Source organism: Ambystoma mexicanum, chromosome 1q, assembly GCF_040938575.1.
Source record: "Ambystoma mexicanum isolate Mex_15411 chromosome 1q, UKY_AmexF1_1, whole genome shotgun sequence".
NCBI lineage: Eukaryota > Metazoa > Chordata > Amphibia > Caudata > Ambystomatidae > Ambystoma > Ambystoma mexicanum.
In genome coordinates, this window is record NC_090922.1 from 693,144,849 (window position 1) to 693,169,340 (window position 24,492).

Below are 24,492 nucleotides of genomic sequence, written 5' to 3' on the forward strand. Positions count from 1 at the left end.
TTCAGCTTCACCTTCGGTCTTCCCAGTTTGAACTTGCTGAGTTGGGTTTGCGTACTGAAGGGTTCCGCAATGAGACTCTCTTGGTCCTTTTCTTGCTTTCTGCTTTACATTGTACACTACACCCTTGTGTAACATGAACACCATTCACTAAAGTCTCTTTAGTATTCGTCATACCTCCCGTGGATCACCTTGTTACAGTAATTGATTGTATTTGCATACTGCTATTCCATATGCTCTCTTCGTCCCAGGACATTTTACATTTGGAACAGTTAAGGTGGCAGATTAGCATGGTTTCACTATCAATGGTGGGAGAAAGGGGTGATCATGAGGGTAGGGGGATATGTGACAGGGTTTTAGCTCCTCTGCTTTTCCTCAGGTGGATGTACTTATCCCCAGGAGATGAGTCTCACCCTATAGGTCCTCCCACATATTAAAACCCGAGAGTGACTACTGGGTTGCAGCCTCACCTCCTTAGCCTCATATTAAAGGGCTCCCCACTGGGGAGAAGTGACGAGACCTGGTGAATTCTCACAATATATACATAAGTCCTTAATAATCCACAGAACCTAGGTGACATTTTAAAGTTTTTTATTAAATAAATGCCTAGGACTGGTTTGGTATTCTGGGAAGGTTCCTCTCACAAAGAATCCACCCCGTCGCCTCTACAAGTCCAACCAGATCACCCTATACCAACATGCTCTGTGTGCCACTAGTAAAAAGAGCTAGAGCGGGTGGATCCAGCTTCCCATATCTCGCACCTACTCACTGGAATGCATTACCTCCCACCATCCGAAGTGAGGCCTCCCTCCTCGCTTTCCGTAAAGAAATGAAAACCATCCTCTTCTCATAAGGTCCTTCGTAGCGGCATGAATACCAACCATAGGACCCACTGCTTAATCTGTATTGACCAATCAAATAAGCTGTAATGATACCTATATGTCTGTGTTTGTATGCAATATGGCATTTACTGCTCCCACGTCTGTACCTCTGTAACTAAGCTCATGCAAGTAACAGTGCCTCAATGCCCTTGGGCTGCTTGCGCGCTATATAAAAAGAAAGAAAGAAAGAAAGAAAGAAAGAAAGAAAGAAAGAAAGAAAGAAAGAAAGAAAGAAAGAAAGAAAGAAAGAAAGAAAGAAAGAAAGAAAAAGAAAGAAAGAGAAAGAAAGAAAAAGTTGAGGTGGGGACATTCTTAGGGCCATTCCTCTCTCTGGACTCCAATGAGCTCCCTCCACCCTAGCACAGTCTTCCCTAATCCCCCAGGGGGACTGGAAACTAGAGATGGGTAACACCTATCTAAAACTCGCTGGCTAGCAATGAGGGTCTAAAGGCATAAGCCTGATCTATCTTTCTCCATCCAGGATTCCCAACAGTTCCCTATCCATTTCCCAAATATTAAGTGCTATCCTCAGGATTGCACCTATAACAGCTGCCCTGGTCCATTCTCGCAATCCTCTTGCTCACTTCTACTCATTTCCCTATTACTACTCCTCTTTCCTACCTCTCATACTCTACAATGTTACACACTGCCAATCTAATTCCTCCTACCTTCTCTCCTCTCACCATTACTCATGCTACTACTCTCACCTCTCCTCGCCCTGCTCCTCCCACCTCTCCTCACCCTGCATCTCTCACTAGCTACTCGGAAATAAGGTGCCCTGCTCAACCTTCCAAGGATTATAGTACCCGCGCTCGCCCTTCCAGGGATATAGTTCCCAGCTCACTTTCCCAGGGATATAGTGCCCAGCTCACTCTCCCAGGGATATAGTGCTATGCACACCCTACTCTATTAACCTCCCTCTCTCTCAACCTACCTAATAAACTCACTATTCTCACACCCCCTCACTTCTCCCCTGCACTCTTTCTCCTCGCAGCCCTGTCCTACATCCGTCTCTACTATCCTTACTCTCTCCCAGCACCCTCTCATTCTATCTACTACCCTCACTCCCCTACTTCCATCTTCCATTCTTCCATGACTAATAACTTCACTCTCACTAACACTAGCTCATTCACTGTTGGAGTCTCACACACTGGTGCCACTGTCTCTCACCACCAATACCTCTACTCTGCACCAACTCCAATACCAATCCCCAGCATTCAGCTCAACCGTCCGTCCTCCCTCTGTTCTCTCGGTCCACCTTCACGCACTCAGCCTTCCATTTACTCCCCTTATATACTGTGCACTTCATGATTTTAAACCCACCATCTTCCCATTGGCTCCAGCGTTCACTTGTCATGCTCTTGAGCTTCTTGATACAGATGCAGTCAAGTAACCTGATATTCCTGATGCCTCTTGTGGCGACTCAGGGACTACCAGAAGGCAAAGGAACTGTGATACCCAGTATGCCAGAGGAAACACGTCTTACCACGTGGGTCGTTGAGTCATGGAAGACATTCACGTCCTGAAGCAAGCAGAAAAGAATGATGGAGCAGACCGCTACAATTCTCAGAGTCTTTAGCACGAGTGCCTCATCGGATTCTTCCTATTTTTTCCCTATTGGATTCTGGACTATTTTGCATGGACCTGCATGTGTATTTCCTGGTTGGTTTTGGAAGCTTGAAGGAGAAAGACCTTGGTAACTGTTAGGGGATATCAAGCATTTTTTTCAGGTACAGGGTAATGCAAGACATGGTTATCAACAGTAAGACAGACACAAATGACCACAGTCCAAGGGTGTTTACTGAACAAAAAGGGTTGAAAAACACCTATGTAATCCTAAATCTACAGATGGGATCAAGCAACGACCATCAAATAATAACGCAGTCCTAGTGGTGTCTTGTCAAAATAAAAGGGTCTATACTAATAAACTTATTGCCAATCCTTACCTCTAAATACAAATAATGTGGAAAACAATGTTATGCAAAAGAAAGTAGTGTTCAAGAAATTATATGTCAGGAAGTTCAGGCCATTGGCCTCCCTTCCTCCCGTTTTCAGCACAGGACAGGTGGTACCACCTTAGCACAGTCTCTGGCTTCTCTAGCACGAGGGTACAGTTCAAACATTAGCATCAGGGCCTTTTGTGCCAAAGTCTCTTCGTCTTCCAAAGTCTCTTCTTGCAGAGGGCCTGATGCGACAAACAAACAATAAGTTATTTTCCTCTTGGAATTTCACATACACTCTATTTCTTAGGTGATTCACTATTCACCTCAGATCCCCCTGAGCCGGGCTCAGATCCGTTTAACACAATGTTCAATCAGTCTCCCTCCACCGAGCTTAGTCAAATTTAATTCACTTTAACACAAACTTGCTTTATCCCAAAAGCTTTCAATGTATGTCCCTCATTCAGTCTTGGACCTACTTGATTGGCAGTATCAAAAATGAAGACTTTAAATTGTGCACAGGATTTTGCTTAACCCGTTGCAGGACCACTTCGATGTACAGTTCTTTGCCAGTTTTCCCCGTCTTTCAACACTCATTTGGATACCTTACAGAGACTTTGAATGAGCATGCGCGCGGAGCCGGACCACTCTGTCGAGGGTACCTTATCTTGGTTTCAATGTTCAATCACTCATCTGTTGTTCATTTTTTACTCGCGTTGGTTATCACGTGCGTTTCATACACGGTTTGCTTCAGCGCTCACCATATAATGTTGCCGCTTGTAACCTTGGCTTCAATACTGACCGGTTTGGTATCAGTCTCCCCAACTCACCCGCTGTGTTGATTTCACTGGCGCTGCTTTGTTGTTGGAGCCAAGGACAGTACCACAGCGGTAAGCAATTCTCCCCGCCTTGATTATCGACGCGGGAGGGCCCCGGGTACCTCAGACACAAAATGCAGGATTCTTCAGCCTGGTTTCCTGGTTTTACGCTTTCTATTCTCAAGGGTTCATGAAAGTAACGGTTCCTCTTTGAAAAGGTCAAGGGCACTTCCCTCCTTGCGATCCCATTCTGTTTTGCAGTCTTTCTCCTCGTGTTAAACCACCATATTGGAACTGCTGCTTCCTCGCGTGCTTTGCCTTGCTTAGAGTATGCTCTCGTGCTAAGCCTTTTATCCGTGTGGGGAAGTGTAAAGGAAGTTGGTCTATGTAATGGCAGCAATTGCCTGACCCTGCCTGACCATTGTATGGGGACATGTCCAGTATACGGCTCGGATGTTAGTCAGTTTTCTCTCCTAGCAAGCTGTACGTGAGAAAGTGTTAGTGTTGTGAAGGGAGAGGGCTTTGAGTTCCTAAATAACCTACCCGGTAGGATGGGGGTAAAGGTGTTACAGGGAAGGGGATAGCACGTCTTGCCATCCGGTGTCCCACTCCCCGAAGACCGCTCACCCAGGTGATCCTCCAACACTGGTCCCCCCCATCCCCCAAGAACTGGATCCAAAAGCGATGGCCGTGTCTTGGCCACCTGGATGGCAGATCCCCGGGGACTAGCAGGTTTCTCACAGTAAGAACTACCTTCTTTGTGACTTTGTGGAATTCCTTACTTTATTAGTATTCCATCCTCATGCCTTAAGGGTCAGGTCCAATGGACTGTTTTTTTTTCCTCTTTTCACGGTTTTATAGGAACAGGTTTCCTGGACTATGGACTTGCATTTGCCTTCCTGCCACACGCCCTTGTATTTGTCTGGCAACCCGGCAGGTAAGATGTTGAGACAATACCAAAGTAGAATTATTGGATCTTTAACATACATTTCCTAACCATAGCCCAGTATTACTGTTTTCATTGCAGCTTTGGAGAGAGCCCTTTTGGGTATTTCTCAGAATTTTCTCTCCATTTTGTCACACCAAAGTTGGGGTGGCAGGGTCAGGAGCAATGTCTGCTGCTCCTCAGGCAAAACCATGAAGGGAAGTCTAGTAAGCACAACATAACCTGATTCTTGGGGGAAATCTGTGCAGTATTTTCTGTAAGGACTGTGTTACCCTGGTGAACTCTAAGTTCCTCCCCCTTTTTCAGAACGGTTTTTGTTTGCACTCTCTGGTGGTTTGTCAAAGTACATTTTTCGTTTGCTGCTGCAAGCCGTTTGGTTTTCTGGTATGCTGGACGCTGTTTGCTTTTGATGAAGGTTCATAGTCCATGTTGATTGCAGCATTTCTGTTTTCCCATTTCTTCGGTTGTTTTGCTACCTATGCTGTGCATGCTGGATCTTGCGGTTGTGACAGGGTCAGAGTCGTGACCAGTTGAGATGGGCAGAGGCGAGGACCCTTCTTAACCTGGGGAAAGAGGCTCACTAAGACAAAAGCCAGAATTAGCCCTGCCCCAAATGTGTGCAGTGGCAGTTGGGAGATGTTGCAGGGGGGTCCCCAGTCCTCGAGCCCCAACCCCTTGTGCCACAAAAGTCAACAGTGCTATTACTTTTTGTAGCTCAATGACTCCCAATACCGTTGATGGCCACTGTTCTCTCTTCTTCCATTCAGAATAACGCCCAGAATTCCCTTGGGAGTAGTCTCAAAAGCCCAGATGGATCCAAACTAGGGAAAAAGAAGAAACATAACAACCCAGATGAACCATGAGCCTGTAGCACATCCCACCAGAAACCAGAATCTCAGTTGAGCTCAGAATTTACCCCACCTACAGAAACTCACAATTTTAAACCCACAGCATGAAAGGAAAACACCAGAAACTAAATGTTAAAATGTACTGGAAAGGGGGGGCGCCGTTGTGCCCAGCGAAGATGGCCGCCTGATTTTCGGCTCCGTACTGCGAGGCACCTTCTCATCGTGATTCTCCTGTCTGCCCCGGCGCCACGATCATCCGTCACTCCAGAGAGACTGCTGGGGAGTCCGGGCACCCGCGGTCCAACCGCCGCCCACGGAGCCGCTCCTGCTGCGGAGATACGACCCGCCGCGGGTTGGGCGGGAGAGAGTGCTTCCCTGACCCCGCACACGGATCCGTGGGATCACAGTGGAGTCCCGCGGCTTGAGGCCTCCTGAGGGGGAGGGGCGCTTCACTCGGTTGCGCACTCGCCCTCCCCCACTTGCTGCGAGAGCGGCTGGCCTCGTCCTCCCTAATCCTGTGGACATCGGGTCCGGACTCCAGAGCGATCCGCTCCGCTGCCCCGTCCTGGGCGGCGTGCTGCCAAACCTCCATCACGGACTGGACGGAAGCGGGTGCGCCCCCGGCCCCTACTCTTGATTTCGCGAGGCCGCGCCGGTGACAAGCGGCTCGCGGTCCACTGTGGGGTTGGTGCGCTCTGCTTGATCTGTACGGCCACCCCCCCACCGGCTACGGGCACTGCTGGCCTCATCCTCTTCACCAAGGAGCCCCCCCACTACGGACTTCAGAGCGCTCCGCTACCCCATCCTGGGGGGCGTGCTGCACACCACTGGGACTCTGGGATTCCGGCTGCGGGCGGTGAGTTCCCCCCTTCCTCCGGACCCCGATCCCCGGCCCCACGACCCTTATATCCCAGGGGCCGCGGGTATCTCTTGGGCCCTCCGGGCACGAGGTGAGGTGAGGTGTGTGCACCCCGGGTCTGCCTCATTCCAACCTTGCCGCACCATAAACACTCCTCCCCGGACCCGTGGCCTGCGGTGGCAGTCCTCGCCGACATAGCAATTTATTTCTGAGACACTCTGAGGAATCTACCCCTTCGGCTGCTCTCCCTCCCGCACCGGAGTGCGCTGGGACCACCAACCACCAACATTCCAGGTGCCTCTGCTTCTGGGCCCCAATTGCCCTTGGATCCCTCCTTCCACTGACCGCTTTACTGCTTCTATCGGGGGCATTCCTCTCCAGTGGTCTCTCCCCCAGCCAACAACCCCCCCTCAAGCCCTCAGGAGGTGGTAACCCACACAGAAACATCATCAACGGTTTCCCACCGAACCCCCCGTCTGGGGGACCTAATCTCCAAGGGTGTTCCGGGGTCCATCCACTCGCCTTCAGTGATCTGCACTGTATACCACCCACCTCACTGCATTGTACGGTCGGGGTCTTCTACACCATATCAACACCTGCGACTCCGGCTACTACTGCCTCTACTACTGGTCACCACCACTCGGGCCCTGTCCACCCCTACAGACTTTCCGGCGAGGTGTTCAGGTCCGCCTGAAGTTTATCGACCCCCTCGTGCTCCGGCGGGACCCCCCATCGGAGACACCATACCCCTTCCTTCCTGGTGCTCTGCCTGGGCCTCCCGCTCACACGTCTCCCTGACGATCCTGGTGTCTCCCCTTGTGGCCCTACCCTATCTCTTTTGCACTCAAGGTTCCCCCCCTTCCGGCAACATGTCAACACGAACCGGCAAGAAACAATCCTCCATCAATATCTTCACGAAACCCTCGGGGACCCCCGGAGCTGAGGCGTCATCACTGGAACCTTCCCCCTCACTGGTACTGGAACCACCCGACTCCCAGAAAATGATGGAGTTTATCCGAGAGGGGTTCACCACACTTCATAGTAAACTCGATGACATGAACGGCACAATCTCATCCATCAAAGCACACATGGAGAGGACTGATGGTCGGGTTACAGAGATCGAGACACGAGTGAGCGCCGCCGAGGACGGTCTGGGTTCCCTTCGTGCGGAGGTCTCCACGCTATCTGCCCGCGTTACGGAGGTTGAGAAGAAGAACGAAGACCTCGAATCCCGTTCGAGGCGCAACAACCTCCGTATAATCGGGGTGCCAGAGGATGATATACATGAACCCATGGAAGACTACGTGGAAGGCATGCTACTCCAACTCCTTGACTCCCCTAAACTTTCCCCGCAGTTTGCGATCGAGAGGGCCCACCGCTCACTTATGGCAAAACCTAAACCTGGAGCACCCCCACGCCCGATCATAGCCAGGGTCTTGAACTTTCGCGACCGCGATGCACTCCTCAGGGCGGCGAGGGCCAAGGGGGACCTCCTCCTAGGCGCAGCCAGGATCCATCTATATCCAGACTTTTCTGTGGCAGTTCAACGTGAGCGAAAAACCTTCCTGGCAGTGAAGAAGAGGCTGCGCGACCTCCATGTTAAATATGCAATGTTATACCCCGCCAAACTGCGTATCGAACACACAAACCGGGTATACTTTTTCACGCTCCCCGAGGAGGCATCCAGGTTCATTGATGAACACTTTCCTGGCTGAAATGCCCCCTCGACGGCCACTGACACTTGCTCGCAACAGATCGCCCCAACTGTTGAACTGACACCGTCTAATCCTGCTTGGCTGGATTTCTGTAATTCCGCTATTACCTGATAAGTCTATTGAGTAGTGCCTCATTCACACTTTTGACAAAATGTTGGTATCACTGTTGTTGTTTCTCACTGTGATTGTTGCCCCCAGATTCACTGGCCCTTCACAACATGGCCGGGTCGCCGGGCAGTCTCCTGCTCGGTCCACCCCCCTCCCTGATGGGCTATGGTGGCCCGCCAAATGCTTTTCTCCCCCTGGTTCACCTCTCCTTAGGATTCTCTCTCGGTTCTCGCAGTTAAGCTAATACGCTTCTTGGTCCAGTGGATCGGTTATACACACTTTTTCACTCCAGTTCTCTTGTTCCACCACCTGCTGCCCATTTCCCCCACCGTCACCCATGGAACCTCCCCTGGGTGGGTACGGGTAATACTAGTGGGCATTATGTTTATCCTTAAATTGCCTTAAGGTTCGGAGCATCGCCGCCAGGCCGGTACACAGGCCCCCCAGGCGTTGATGCCATCGTGTTTGTTCTGGTTGCTTGGGTGTGGGTTGTTCATCCCTTCGTTTGGGGGAGGGATGTGGGAGGGGGAGGGGGGATCGGGGTTAAATGTTAAAAGCAGCTTGGTATTCTCAGAAAGAGCAGAGCCCGAAGCATCATGGCCCCGTCGGCGTTTTCAATTGATCCACAGTAAGCACCGCCCATGGGGAGCACATTTCCACCCGCCCGTATTTCTTTATGGCTATCCCTGGAGGGTCGAGTGAGGAAACCCTGACATTTATGAGTTGGAACGTGCGGGGATTGGGTAATCATAAGAAAATGAGGTTACTACAACTTCAAGCCGAGAGGCATGGGACTAAAATCCTCTTCCTTCAGGAGACACATGCCTGCACAGAATACTGCGAAAAATTTGCTAAAACATGGGGCCCCCAAAGGTACTTTACCACCTATTCCACTCAGAGCCGCGGGGTTATGACCCTTATTCACAGAAGCCTCAGATACAACCCCATAGCCACGATTATCGACCCCCTGGGCAGATACGTTTTACTCCATGGTATCCTACAGAATAAGGAAGTAGTCCTGTTGAATATATACGGTCCCAACATTGATGATCCCGGATTTTACTCTGATCTTATAACTCTCTTAGATGGCTTCCCTCTGGTACCGATTCTCTGGGGAGGCGATTTCAACACAATATTCGACGTGGACTTGGACAGATCTGGCTCCAGACCCCGTCAACTCTCCAGAGCGGCTTACACTACACTCTCCTCTCTTCCCCGTTTATCCTTATTTGACGCATGGAGGCTTCTCTACCCTGATTCCCGCTCTTATTCCTTCTACTCTACGGTCCACGATTCCTTCTCTCGGATCGACAGATGGCTGTTGTCTGATGGGCTAATAAGGAGTGTATCTGGCATGACAATCCTCCCCAGGACCCTATCCGATCACTCCCCTGTAACCGTTACACTATGCTGGGGCCCAGATCGGGATCGATCCAGATACTGGAGAATGAAGCCGCATTCTTTACTCGATTCGGTATTTAGCTCTGAGATGGAGTCGGCGATCGAGGAGTTTTTCGAGATCAATACCAACTCCGTGTCCTCGCAGGCTACCCTCTGGGAATCCTTTAAGGTCTACATCAGAGGCATTGCCCTCTCCAAGGAAAATGGCATCCTCAAAACTATTCGCAGGGAGATCGCCGAGAGCGAGGCCACGTTATCCTCACTTGAAGCTCGGTATTCCCTAGATCCAACCCCTGTAACCCTCGCCTTAATCGGCACTGAATTGGACACCTTCCGCGCTCTCGCGGACCGCGAGCTGAAGTTTCTTGATAATCCCGGGCGGGCGAGGAGGTACGGTGAGGGCGAACGCCCTGGCCGTCTCCTAGCCAGACTCCTCCGCCATGAGTTTGGCTCCCCGCCCATTCCCGGAATTCAGAGACCCGATGGTTCCATGGCCACCTCCCCTGGAGATATCAATGTGGAATTCCTTTCCTTCTACCAATCTCTATATGCACACTCTGACAGTGCCACCGACGCAGAGATCGATGCTTTCCTAAATGGTCTCCCACTCTCGGTTCTCTCTCCCGACACCATCGGTTCCCTCGAGAGTCCATTCACCCCTGAGGAGTTCTCAGATGCTATAGACTCTCTATCCTCGGGTAAGGCCCCAGGTTCAGACGGTATCCCCGTCGAGTTTTATAAACAGTTCAAATCCCTCCTGCTCCCCCGCCTGGTGACTCTATGGGAGGAATCGTTGGAGGCGGGCCAGTTCCCCCCTTCACTCCGCGAAGCCACCATAACAGTCCTACTAAAACCTAACAAACCCCCGACTCAATGCGGCTCTTACCGCCCGCTCTCACTGATCAACTGTGACGTTAAAATTTTCGCAAAATTACTCGCCCTACGACTGGTCCCTTACATGCCACACATCATCCACCCTGACCAAGCGGGGTTCATCCCGGGCCGCTCCACTTCCTTAAATCTGAGACGTCTTTTCAATATTATGAGCAGAGTGAACCCTGGCGTACACGCGGTGGCCGCGACCCTAGACATGCAAAAAGCTTTTGATTCTGTCTCGTGGAGCTACCTTTGGCGGGTGCTCGATAAATGCAAATTTGGTCCCACCTTTGTATCCTGGGTCAAGCTACTTTACTCCAACCCCGTCGCCAGAGTTCGCACTGAGGACCGCTGCTCCCCCTATTCCAAATAGCTAGGGGCACCAGACAAGGCTGTCCCTTCTCGCCCTTAATCTTCGCTCTGGCAATGGAGCCGTTTGCGGACATGCTTCGCCAGAACCATGCACATAGAGGTCTACGTACGGCCGGCTCCTCAGATATAGTCTCTCTATATGCCGATGATGCTCTTCTCTATATCCGCTCCCCCGAAACTAACCTAGCCCCAATACTTGCAGACATTGCTCTCTTCGGGCGGATCTCCGGTCTCACAGTGAACTGCTCTAAATCAACCCTTTTTCCTCTCACACCCAGTACGCTCCCCCCTCCCGATACCTTGGGATTCGCATGGGCCCAATCTAGATTCACTTACCTGGGCGTAGTGGTGTCACGTCATACTGAACGAGTCTTGGAAGATAATTTTCAGTCATACCTCACAAACCTTATGATAAAAATACAGGGCTGGAACAAACCTCCAATCTCACTGGCAGGCAGGATAGGGGTACTGAAGATGGTGGTACTCCCCCAACTCCTGTACAGGTTTGCTAATATTCCGCTGTGGCCAGGAGTTGAATTCTTTCAGACATTGACACGCTCTCTTAACTCCTTCCTCTGGCATTCCGGTGCGGTCCGCCTTAAGCTTAAGACCCTCTCTGCCCCAATGGAGGCGGGTGGCTTTGGGGCACCAGACTTCCTCAAGTACTGGCTGGCGGCTCAACTCCAGCATACTGCACACTGGTTCAACATATCAGACCCCCCGCCCCACGTTAGACTGGAAAGGCTGTCAGTCAGCGATCGCGACATTCGATCTCTGGTGTTCATGCCAACCCCGGCGGTACCAGACTCACTTGACCCAGCGACATGCACATCCTTGGCCTTGTCCAAATCCTGGCAAATGTTGGGCATCACCCATCCCTTTCACGGTAACTTTCCAATTTGGAATTTCCTCCCTGGGGTCCCACGAGTTCCTCCCTCCGTGGTTCGCACATGGGCCGAGGCGGGTTATGAACTGCTGCGCGATATATTCGAACAAGGTAATTTTATAGAATGGCCCGACCTCCCGGCCCCCCTTAGACGGAAACCTTCCGTCTGGCTTCAGTATTCATCCCTACGTAGAGTCCTCAAGCACAAGTACACAGGCTTCCCAACATTGCCACCTGACGAACCTGCAATCACCGAGCTTTCCTCACCTGACCCAATGAGGGGCAAAATCTCCAGACTATACACCTTACTCCAAACCAGGTCACCCCCCACATTCCCCAAACTACGGCGCTCCTGGGAGACAGATCTCGGTCTCGAGATAACCGATGAACGTTGGTCCCACATGTGTGCACGGGTCCATGGGGTGTCCTTCAACTCCCGGTTCAAACTGATCCAATTTAAGGTGACTCACAGGTACCACTACACCCCGACCAGGCTACATCACATCTCTAGTGACTCCTCCCCTAGGTGCCCTAGATGCGGCTACGAGGAGGCCGATTACATCCACATGATCTGGTCATGTCCTCGACTCACCCAATTCTGGACCTCAGTGTGCTCCACTACATCGACCATCCTCGAATCTCCCTTCCTTCCATCTCCAATGAAATGCCTATTTCATGATTTCCCTGAACTCCACCGCGACTCCAGGAAACTGGCCGGTCTCTGCATGCTACTAGCGGTGCGTACAATCCTACTCTGCTGGTTACGGCCTACCCCCCCACCCACGCGCAGTGGCTCAAAGCAGTTACATGGGCCTCCGACACTGAAGAATCCTGGGCGGTCCAACAACCCGCCTGCTCCAGGCCTAGAGACATATGGCAGAAGTTCCGCTCGTTCATGTCCTCCACTGACACCGACTCAGATTCCGTATCCCCAGCTCCCTCTCCTAACTCAACCTCAGGTGGCCCCTGAGCTGTCTTTCATTTACCTTTTATTTCGACCCTCTATGGGCCCCCTGGTGCTTATGTCGTTACCCTTTCCTTTATGTATCCCATTGATATGTATTGCATGTAATATGCCGATTGCCCTGTTTTGCTTCTAAAGGCTCTATTGTTATTCACCTGTATCTGTGTTACCAAGCTGAATGAATAAACAAAAGTTTAAAAAAAAAAAATGTACTGGAAAAAGGAGTAGAGTTTTTTTGTAAAGCCTCTCACCTGGGTGCTAGGAGAAAGATAGGCAGTGAATGTGAATGTGTCAGATGAGTACTGCAGCCAATGGGAAGAGGAGAAAGGCACTAAACCACCAGCCCCACTGTATAAAAACAGGCAGCAGTAAAGGCACTGTGGGGGTTGTACAGGTGAGGTCGTAGAAGGAGCCGGAGGTGAACCGAGAGATCAGGTGGATGATGGACGTGGAGGACAGTGTAGGAGCGTTGGTGTCAGATCCTTGCAAAGGTGAGGTATTTGAGAGAGAGGGGCACCAGCTGTGTGTAGTGTAGTCTAGTGTACAAAGTGGGCAGAGGGTATGTGTGAGGAAGAAATTGAGATAGTGTGAGAGATGGGAGTAGGGGAATGGTAATAGTAATTTGTGTGAGAGGGAGTAAGTGTTGAGAGGGGGGCTAGAAGGAAGGGCCATAATAGTGGCATGCGGGGAGAGGGATGTTGAAGAGAAACAGAGTGGGTGTGTATAGTGGAAAGTTGTGCAGGGCACCCTATTCCTGAGTCTCATGGAGAGAACAGCAGTAATAGTGCGGAGGAAGTGATAGTAGCACAGATGAAGAAGTAAAATCAAAGGGTGATGTGGACTAGAAATGTGGAAGACAACGGAGGCTAGTGTGGAAAAGGGAGGGTAGTATCAGTGAGAGTAGTAGCTGTAAAGATAGTAGTCATAGTATGGAGTAGTGATAATTGGCCTGAGCGGGGAGAGTAGTAGTAGTGCGGCCTAGGTAGAATGGAGAAGGGAAATAGTAGGAACGAAGGTAGTGACATTGGAGGGCAGATGTAGGTGATAGAAGATTACAAAGGGAAAAACATCAGAGAGAGGAGAAGGACCTGGAAGAGAGGTGTTCAGTGGAGTTAGCAGGAGGAGGAAAATGGATGGAGGAAGAGATTAGAACAGATACAGAGGGCTTGTAGAGCAAACGGCACACATACACCACCCACTAGTACTAACCAATGCAAGCATAGAGCCAGGTAGGATGTCCCTGTTAAGGGATTTTTCTTAAAGTATACCTTTGGTAAGACTTTATAAAAATATCCCTTGGTATACAGAAATCCCAACTTCTAGTATAAGGCTGTACTACTCAAGGTTCTGGTAGTATGGCAGAGCAACCAAGCTTATTTTAGGAGGGAGATGTGAGCTGTATGTAAGTACAATGAGTACAATGACTCAGTAAATACATAGGCCCAAAGAAACTCATAGTTATAGTAAAAGAGTTATTTATTTTATATACACAAGGTTAAGGTTAAATCTCAGGTAAGAAAGTACTATTTCAAACTAAGAAACACAATATCAAATCAAAGCAATACTTCAGGTGAGTAAACCTTAAGTTAAGCATTATAAATGTAATTGAATACAGTTCAAAGGTGCGTAAAATCACTTGTTATAGGATCTCAGAACACTTGTTGTGGGAATAAAAAGGTTAAGCAACACCAACAATAGCAGGTGAGCACTTTAAAAGACTTGTATTCCTTTTCAGAGGCCTTAAGGTTTTAGCAGTCCATCTCTACCTAGGTATAAGTTCTTCAAAGTCAGATTGGAGGGAAAGCAGACAAGGTACAAATGTAGATAAAGCAAAGTTCCAGAGGATTTACAGATAAATAAAGTGCTTTTGTTGGTCAAAAATGTTTTACAGAGGATCCAAGATGGCCGCCGGCGAGAGCAGTCGCACATAATCGGCGCTCCGCCGGGGCCGCCAATCTAAAGCACTACCCACAGCAGCAGCGGCCGGCTTCGCGCCCCCCCTGCACTCCCCCACGGACTGCTGAAGGCCTCCCCGCCCTTCTCCCCCGGGGGGTGCTGGAGCGCCGATCGAGCGGACGCGCGAAGAAGGAAGCGAGGAGAAGCGCGGCCGCCCCCTCCCCCACCGGGGTCGAGTGGGACCGGCTCTCCCGCGCGGGGATCGACGAGCACTGCAAAGCTACGCAGGGAAGCGGCCCGCGACACTACAATCGCGGAGGCAGAGCGGGGCCTCGCTCCGGGGGCCCCAGGAGAAGCGCGGCCGCCCCCTCCCCCACTGGGGTCGAGTGGGACCGGCTCTCCCGCGCGGGGATCGACGCGCAGGGCAAAGCGACGCAGGGAAGCGGCCCGCGGCGCTTCAGTCGCGGAGGCAGAGCGGGGCCTCGCTCCGGGGGCCCCCGGGAGGGAGAAGCGGCATCAAGGAGATCGGGGCGGACCGCTGGAGAGGAGGAGCGGGGGCCGCCCTGAACAGAAGCCGGAAAAATAGAGGTGAGCCTGCCCGGGGAGGGGGGCACAAGTTAACCTCCCATCCGCCCTCACATGGACTGGGCTTCCCCCGGGGCCCATAGAAGGGATCTCCCACAACAAAGGCCCACCAAGGCCTAGGCAGACAGAAGGACTTGCCCACTAAGGGCTTGTACGACCGACCACCCACAAAGCCCGACCCAAGAGGGCACGGCAACCGGGGTGGGGGCCTCGGGAGGGGAAAACCCGAGAAGCAACCACAATCAGCCACTAGAGAATCCTCCGACGGGCCGACGTGGGAAGGAGCAGTCTCCACTCCAAGCCAGGGTTCCCCCCCCCACCCACAACAGCACAATAGGGGAACAGAACCGGAGGGGGACACGACGACGCAACACCCCCCCCCCCACAGGCACCACAACGAAGCACAATACAATGTCAAGAGCAAAAGGTAAGGGGAACCCCATCCCACAGACACCCCAAACGTCGAAACAAGGTGCAGATATACTTCAACTGTGGTCAACAGAAGGGTCAACGCAATCAAGGGGGAGAACTCAGGGAGAACCGATGGGAGAAGCAGAGGCTAACTCCCAGAGTCAACAACCACTGACCAAGGGAGACATGCAAAGCTGGCTCATGAACCTGCAGGAAAATCTCATGTCAACAGTCCAAGAGCAGTTTACGACCATGAAGGATGAACTAAAACAAGTGGTGCAAGACATGAGAATAGACATAAATAACCTCGAGGAAAGAACCGACGTGGTGGAGAAAGCAGTACAAGGTCTTGAAGAAGACACGAGACAGATTAGCGAGACACAAGAACAATTGGTGACGCTCACACATAACATGGAACTACAATGTGAAGATCTGGAGAACCGCTCAAGACGCTCCAACATCAGAATCAAGAACATGGCGGAGACAGTACTAGACAAAGATCTGAAATTGGCGGTTAAGGAAGTGTTTAGAGACATTCTGGGGGTACAAGAAACAGAAGACATCGGAGTCGACAGAGTCCATAGGGTTGGACCAAAAAGAACGGGGGCCCCAGGGGAAAGACCACGCAATGTCCTAGTGGCCCTCTCCTCTTACCCGCAGAAAGAACAGATACTCAGAAGGGCCAGGGAAATGGAACATATCAAAATGAATGGGCAAGACATCCAACTGTACCAGGATCTGGCTCTGATTACCCTTCAAAAAAGAAGAGCAATGGCCCCATTGGTGAAAGTGCTTACGGAAAAACAAATCCGCTACAAATGGACGTTCCCATTCGGACTCCTATTTTCCTGGGAAGGGAAACAGAGGAGGGTGACAACATTGGAAGAAGGCCTAAGCACCTTGGGGCTACCGGAAGGGGAGACGGAGCGGGGGGAAGCTGCTAAAAGGAGTGAGCGCACGAAAAAGCTTATGGGCTGGGAAACAACCAAACAGAAGAAGGCAATGACGGGGAGGGAGACGAGGAGGAAAATACCTTGAAGATCTCAATAAAAGTATATCTGAGGGAACGGATTCGGGTATGGAGACACCGGAACCGGGTGGGGGGGGCGCGGATGCTGCGTCGAACGGACAATACACTGAAGGCGGTCTGGCGGTGTCCAGGCGGCTTGGAACTCGGTAAAGTCCAATGGAACAATGGGGTTTAGGAATCCCCACCACATACCCCCTGAGAGATGGGAGGGCAGGGAGCGAAGGGCGCAACGCCCTAGCGTCAATAGGAACCCTTGCCCCACTCGGGGGACAGTTTTTGTTGGGGTTTAAAGTTAATGGTTGGGGGGGAGAGGGAGTTCAAGGGAGGGGGAAAAGTCGGAGAGCTCTGATTAATGAATCATACATCACAGGCGCACCGAAGCAACGGCACTTGAACAATACAACATGGGGATGATACGCCTTGTTTCATACAATATTAGGGGGATGAACCACCCAACGAAAAGAGCGAAACTGGAGCAACAGTTCAAAAGGGGGAAGGCCGACATCCTACTCCTTCAAGAAACCCATATCAGAACAAGGGACAAACAGAAAACAAGGATAAAAGGCTACAAAATATGGGCACAAGCGACGGCAAAGGAAAAAAAGGCAGGGGTCCTGATCGCGGCGAAGGAAGGGAAAGATTTCAAACTTCTGGACATAACAGTTGATAAAGAAGGCAGATACGCTTTCGCCAATGCAGAAATCGAGGGATCTCTCGTCACACTAGCCTCGATATACGCACCAAATCAGGGGCAGGATGGCTTCCTCAGGGACACTCTGTCAAAACTGGAGGTCTTCGCGAGGGGGGATGTGATCCTGGGAGGGGACCTTAACATGACGTGGAACCCACAATTAGATAGGAGTACAGGTAAAACACAAGGCCAGGGGGCACCTACAAAGCGCCTGCGACAACAAATGGACCAATTGGCCCTAAATGATGTATGGAGGGAGAGAAAAGGCGAACAAAGGGGCTACACCCACTTCTCACATGTCCATAACACCATGTCCAGGATTGACTACTTCTGGGTGTCAGTGGGCCTGCTGGGAAAAATACAAGATGTAGACAAGGGAGCAATAGCACTCTCAGACCATGCCCCCCTTTGGCTAGACGTGACTTTCCCAGGGAGAAAGAATGGGCTGTGGAGATGGAAGCTACCCCAGGATCTGATCCAGGACCCTATAACCGGGGAGGCAATCAGGGAAGCGATTGAAGAGTACTTTATTCAAAACGACACAGGGGAGGTAGCACTGAGCGCAGTCTGGGACGCGTTCAAAGCAGTACTGCGGGGAAAGATGATTGCACTGAAATCTACGAGAGACAAACAAAGGTTTCAGTGGGAAAGGGAATTGGAAAAGGCGATTGAGGACATTCAAGAAAAAATGCTAACACATCCCACGAAGATACTGAAAAAAATCACTAAAACACACACAGGGCCAACTAGAGATGCTACGGACGAGAGGCGCAGAAAAAAACCTACTGTATCTGAAACAGAGATATTATATTAAAGCAAACAAAGCGGATAGACTCTTGGCGAGACAGCTCAGGACAAAACAGAAAGAAACAACGATCAAGGCCATACGCGATGCGAAGGGGGACATTCATACACGCACACACGACATGGGGGAAACACTGAGACAATTCTATCAAACTCTCTACTCCACAGAACGCCCAGACACTTCCGCCCAAGACTCATATTTAGAGGCCCTACCGATTCCGAAAATATCAGAAGAAGAGAAACAGACATTAGAGTCCCCTATTAGTGAAGAGGAAATCAGGAAAGCAATAAAAGAACTCCCAGTTAACAAAGCCCCAGGCCCAGATGGGTTCACGGCCCAATTCTATAAAAAATATTCTGACATACTGACCCCGATATTAACCAGGCTCTTAAACTCCTTTAGAGAGAAGGGCAATATAACTCCCACAATGAACGAAGCGAAAGTATTAGTTTTCCACAAACCAGGTAAGGATCCAACGAATCCGGCGTCATATAGACCAATCTCCCTGATTAACTTGGATGCAAAAATCTACACAAAGATTCTGGCCACAAGATTGTCCCAACTACTCCCGAAACTAATCGGCGAAGATCAATCAGGCTTCATCCCCGGTAGACAAACGCATGACAATACAAGGAGACTCGCCCACCTGGTGGAAAAAATAGGCATATCCCACACCCCTGCGATTCTCCTGTCTGTAGATGCCGAGAAGGCCTTTGACCGAGTCAAATGGTCTCTCCTATTCAAAATCTTGAAGTGTATGGGGTTTGGGGAACAGTACATAGCGAGCATCAGAGCGAACTATAACCCCCCCATCCAGTAGAATTGTCATTAACGGCGAGGTTACGGATAAGGTAATCATATCAAGAGGCACGAAACAGGGATGCCCCCTCTCACCCTTACTCTATGCTCTATTTTTAGAACCACTCCTAATAAAAATACGGGGGTCAACCAACATCAAAGGGATAGACATGGCGGGACAACAACATAAAGTGATCGCCTACGCGGATGACATGCTAATAACCCTAGAGGACCCCGAATTAACCTTAGCAGCAGCGGTGAGGGAATTAGAACACTATGGAACCATCTCGGGTCTAAAAATCAATAGGAAAAAATCAGAGATCCTGATCCTGGCAGGAGACACCGCAAACATAGAAAGGGAAGCCAAGGTGCAGGACCTTAAGATAGTAAAAAGTAGCATAAAATATCTGGGAATAGTGGTTCCACATAACATCGAGTTATTCTACGGGGAAAACTACCCATCACTAATCGCAAACATTAGAAAGGAACTAGCAAAATGGAACCCGCTACAGATCTCGTGGTGGGGCAGAATACAAACTGTCAAAATGACGATCCTCCCAAGGGTCCTATACTATTTCCAGGCTATCCCGGTGGGAGTCCCCAACACCTTTTTCAAGACCCTGACCAAATTAATATCATCCTTTATTTGGAAAGGGAAAACCCCCAGGATAGCAAAAATGGTCCTAACGGCCCCAACCAGGGATGGGGGGATGGCGCTCCCACATTTTAAAAAATATTATCAGGCAGCACAGCTCAAAGTCCTGAGGGAATGGGTAACGGAGAACCCGCAGAGGATATGGGCCAAGCAAGATAGGGCAGTAGCTAGGACCCCACTGGTTGAACTCCTTTGGAAACAGAGGCAATACAGACATGAAAATCTGAGGATTAGCGAAATTATGAGGACCACGCTAAAAGCATGGGACCACCAAGCACGAACAGGTATTATGACCACGGAACTCGGACCCTTTACTCCCATTTGTAGAAATCCACAATTTCCCCCGGGGATGGAACAAGGGGCATATGACAGATGGGAAGAGGAGGGCATAACCAAAATAGGGGAGATGTTTGCAGACAAAGAAATTATCCCACTAGAATCCTGTTTTACTGGCTCAAACCCCCCAAAAGGAGAGAGATATAGATATGAGCAGCTGAAACACTGGCTAAGTTCCCCGAATATCACGGAAGCAGCAACCAGAGATCTCACTGCCTTTGAGACATACCTCATATCCAACACGGGGGAAAAAAAGTGGGTGGCAACTCTTTATAAATTCATAAACACACAAGGGGAGGATATTAAATGGTCCTATAGAATAAGGTGGGGCAGAACATTAGGGAAAGAACCAACGGATAGACAATGGGAGGACCTATGGAAGCAGATCCCCAAGATGACCCGCTCGGCACAAACCAGGGAGATGTGGGTCAAAGTTATGACTCAATGGCACTACACCCCAGAGCGACTCCACTCCATGTACCCAAATGTGTCAAATCTATGCTGGAGAGGATGTGATGAAGTGGGTACCTGGAGACATATTTGGTGGGACTGTGAGGGTATTAAACCATTCTGGGAAGAAATCAGAAACGACTTGGACAAAGTATTCCCAGATGTGGGGCTGCTTAGGGAAGAGGTCTGGCTATGTGGAATTAGGGATGGCACTGCAAGACTATACAGTAGATCACAATGGAGAGCATTCACAGGTCTACTCATCGCGGCATGGACCACCATAGCACAGAAGTGGAAGAGCAAGGATACTCCACTGAAATTCACATGGTTGCAAAAAGTTTGGGCCCACATTACAATGGAGAAAATCACCCACAAAATACAAGGTTCCGGAGACAAATTCGGAAAAGAATGGGAAGGAACCCTGCAATACCTCCAGTCAGACTTTATGGAACAATGGTGCCCCCACAATATTAAAGTCTCAGATATTTTCAATGCCTAATAAAAGCCAGAGACAATTAGAGCTCTCCGATACAGGGGGAGGGAGGGGGGGGTAGAAGGGTTCATTAACCAAAGTTTCAAAGTTAATTCTCGTTGTATCCATGCAAACTAATAAAGATATGTTTTAAAAAAAAAAAATGTTTTACAGACCTTGGGAAAGGCGTCCTATGGACACAAAAGCGTTAGGCCTAGGGGAATGGTATGGGTGAAAATTCAAACACCCGAATCAGCCCCCCATCAACAAAGGAGCAACAGATTGACTCAAGGTATGTACTACTACGAGTTAAAAACTAATTGGCCTAGAGCACACCTTATTTAACATATAGTAAATGATTTAGGTTGATTAGTGGGGTGTGGGGGAGAATATCAACCCTGACACTGACTGGGTTGTATCAAACTATGAGAAAACAGCAGGTGACCACTAATATGCGGATCACTCCCGTCCCCTGCACACCCTAGTGTTGCAATAACAACCAAATGCTCATATGATTTCATGAAATAAAGCTTTATAAATTGATGATTTTGTCATCAATTAATGTTTTTGTTCCCAAAAAGGGATTCTTAGTTGAAAAAAATACCATTTAACATGACAGTTGTATATATTAAAGATAAACAAGATTTATTTTCTTTTGCAGTTAATGGTTCAAATTGTCACTATTACTTCATAGTTTCAACAAACCAATCCCTCAAGGATTCATATGAATTCAATTCGTATATATAACAGGTGGACATTTGTACAATGCACATTATCCTGGACCAATTATCTCAATGTTGCATGATAATACTAATGTCACAAAGTATTGCATACAAAAGGGGCAGAAATTTTAAGGATCAGCTAGTGAAAGCAGAACGAACAAAGATTGACAAACAACAAACTTTGAAAAAGAAAAAAACAGGAACATATCCGTGTTTAAATTGTAGTAACTGTAACAATGTTATGAAAGGAAGCTATGTGAGACACCCACATGGTGGGCATAAAATCAGATTAAAGACTACGCTACATGTGACACAAAATCAGTTATATATGGACTTAGCTGTCCCTGCAGAGTTTTCTATGAGGGACAAACTATCAGAAAAGCTAAGGAAAGGTGGAATGAACACAAGAGTAACATACGTACCAACAATACTAAGTCCCCAGTTGCAAGACACTTTGCCCAAAATAAACATACCATAGCGCAACTAAAAGTTATTATTTTGGAAGAGGTTAAAAAGTCACCAAGAGGAGGAGACCATGTTAGGCATATGAATCAGAGGGAATTATATTGGATTGAGAAATTGAACAGCCTCTGTCCAAATGGAATGAATGAAAAATACAATCTGGGGTCTTTCCTACAGGATACCTAACTAATATTCAAATATCCAACTACTGATACCATCTGTGGCAATTATTGAACATCCCGCTTAGTAATACTATGCAGCGGACGGGAGTGTTCCGCAAATTTGTGGTCACCCGCTGTTTTCTCATGTACTACTACGAGTACCACAGCACCTTGGGAGTTATGAAGAAGATGCAGCTGGATTCTTTCACAGTGCAGCAGCGGTGTACCCGCTCTCCTTTTTCTTGGTCCCAGTGACGAAAGGAGCGAATCTGGAAGGGATGTCACAACAGCAGTCAAGAGAAATGACTCCCAGCAAAGGATTCCTAACCCTCCAACGTTGGTCTGCAGTTTTGGTGCCTTTTCACAAACTCCATGAGTGAACGTTTACCGCCCAGTCAATCCGCCACGTTTCTTCAGTCCTGCATTCTGGTGAGGGGACTTTGAGGAGGGGCGATCTAGTCTCTGGAGGTCCGGCAGGAGTCCAGCAATGTTTTGAGAGGATTCGTTCATGGGAAAACGATGCACTGCCGTAGGGTCGTAGGTCCCAGGGTATAGGTGGTTTGCAACCCAGAAACGTCACAGCACATCGTGGGATGACTCGTTTTTGCAGGTTGTTATAAGGCTAATTGGTCCCTCCAGCCAAAGGGAATGAGTCGTCCTCATCAAAGCTTCTCGGACGATTAGAAAAAGGGGTCAAGACAGCAGTTGTTGGAAAGTGCTAGAGGCATCTCTGTGTTTGTCTTCTTCTGAGGTTCTTTTGTTCCAGTAGTTGACTTGTCTTTTGCATCAGGATCACGCCCTTTATCAGTAATCCACACTCATCCTCTGAAAACTCTCCCTGCAGTTTACAGAAAGGGGTGGGTGGTTGTCCAATCAGAACAGCTAGCACCCAGAGTGGGAACTGGTTTCTCTCAGGCACACCAGAAGACAAAGGACAGCAGAGTTTCCGGATCCTCCAGTTTCCTGTCCTCACAGGCACACTGGAGCCTCAGCTGGCTTCACAAAGGATTCCTGCCGTAAACAAAACTTGAACCAGGACCTCCCTCACCCAGGATGGTAGAGGAAGGACCAAGAAAGGACATGCACACAGGAAATTATGATAAAAGAAAAAAGTCACCATTTTGGATAAACTGAGCATAATCGCAGCTGTGAATACAGCCTGCGATTAAAAACTACACAAGTCAGTAGAACACCACCACTTTCACCAGCCATAAATATCTGCATGTCACTGTAAAATAAATGGTACAGGAGCCTTGAGAAAGGAGATATAAAGTAGCTCCTCAGCACTCCACATAGGGTGTGTGCTGATCTCACAAAGGAAAATCTAATGTGAAAAACCAGAGGATGTTTCAGAACCTAGTCCCCAGGATCCTGTACTCAGGTGGCCGCGAAACGGCCAGCGCGTTTGGATCCCAACCCTGGGGTGGACAAGCGAGGGAGGATTACCTGGGTATGGGGGTTCTCAGCGAGTGGGATAGAAGCACTGATGGTGAGACATGGTATCCCCCTTTTTTCACAACCCATTTAACACCTATCCCTGCTTATTTTATGGGAAACTACAACTCCCATAATTCCTCCACACTTTACTTTGAGAACACTACTGAGCTGAGGAAGATTAGGAATGAGCTTGAAAGATTACCTCCATTGACTTTGAATGGCTCTGTCCCTGTAATGAGGTCAGGCAGAGTCAGGCACGTAATCCTAACTACACACACCTGCCACTTGTTAACACTCCCTGTCAGGATAAAAGGTGGCACGCACAGGCACACTCAGAGAGGCTGGGTACGAGAAGGAATGGCTGTTTTAGGGCTGATGCGAACCAAGCTATGGAAGTTGGAAGGCCAAGGAGCTGATCGGCAGTTACGAAGAACGAGAGAGCCAGGCAAGGATTCCATCCTTTCGGGAAGCTGTAAGCGTTCCAAGATTGAAACCAAGTGAGCAGAGGAAAGAAACCATTCAAAGTGCTAGAAAGCAGCCCACGACCCTCCAGGGTGAACGGCAGAGTTGGGGAGGTGCAGAGGAGGCATTGGTAACAGTCTTGACTGCTGGATGAAAGGAGACTAACAGGAACATTGAGTTATCAAAGGCAACAAAAGCCTGGTTTGTGTTTAAAGCAAAGGTAACTGTGGCCCAAATGTTGAAGGCTGGGGATGTGCCGGTAAAACGTGATGGAAAGGACAATTGCTGAATTGTGAAAGGAAAGGATAAAAAGTAACAGAGTGATCCTGCGAGGTGAAGTCGCACATTGAAAACATTTTAAGTTGAAATGTATTACAACGGGAATCGGAGGAAAGAAAGTAACCGCTATCCCAAAAGAAAAACGAATAAGTAAAAAGGAAAGTATGTGAACTCTGGAAAAGCCAAGAAGGCAAAATAGATTAACTTTGTAAATAGGTCAAGAGGACAA

General features: G+C 49.3%; 1 protein-coding gene across 1 annotated transcript in view; it reads right to left on the bottom strand.

The window, feature by feature from the left end:
* The window catches only part of ATF6 (activating transcription factor 6), a 946,910-nt gene that overhangs the window by 595,831 nt on the left and 326,587 nt on the right, over positions 1-24,492 (bottom strand). The gene's annotated exons all lie outside the window — the stretch shown is intronic.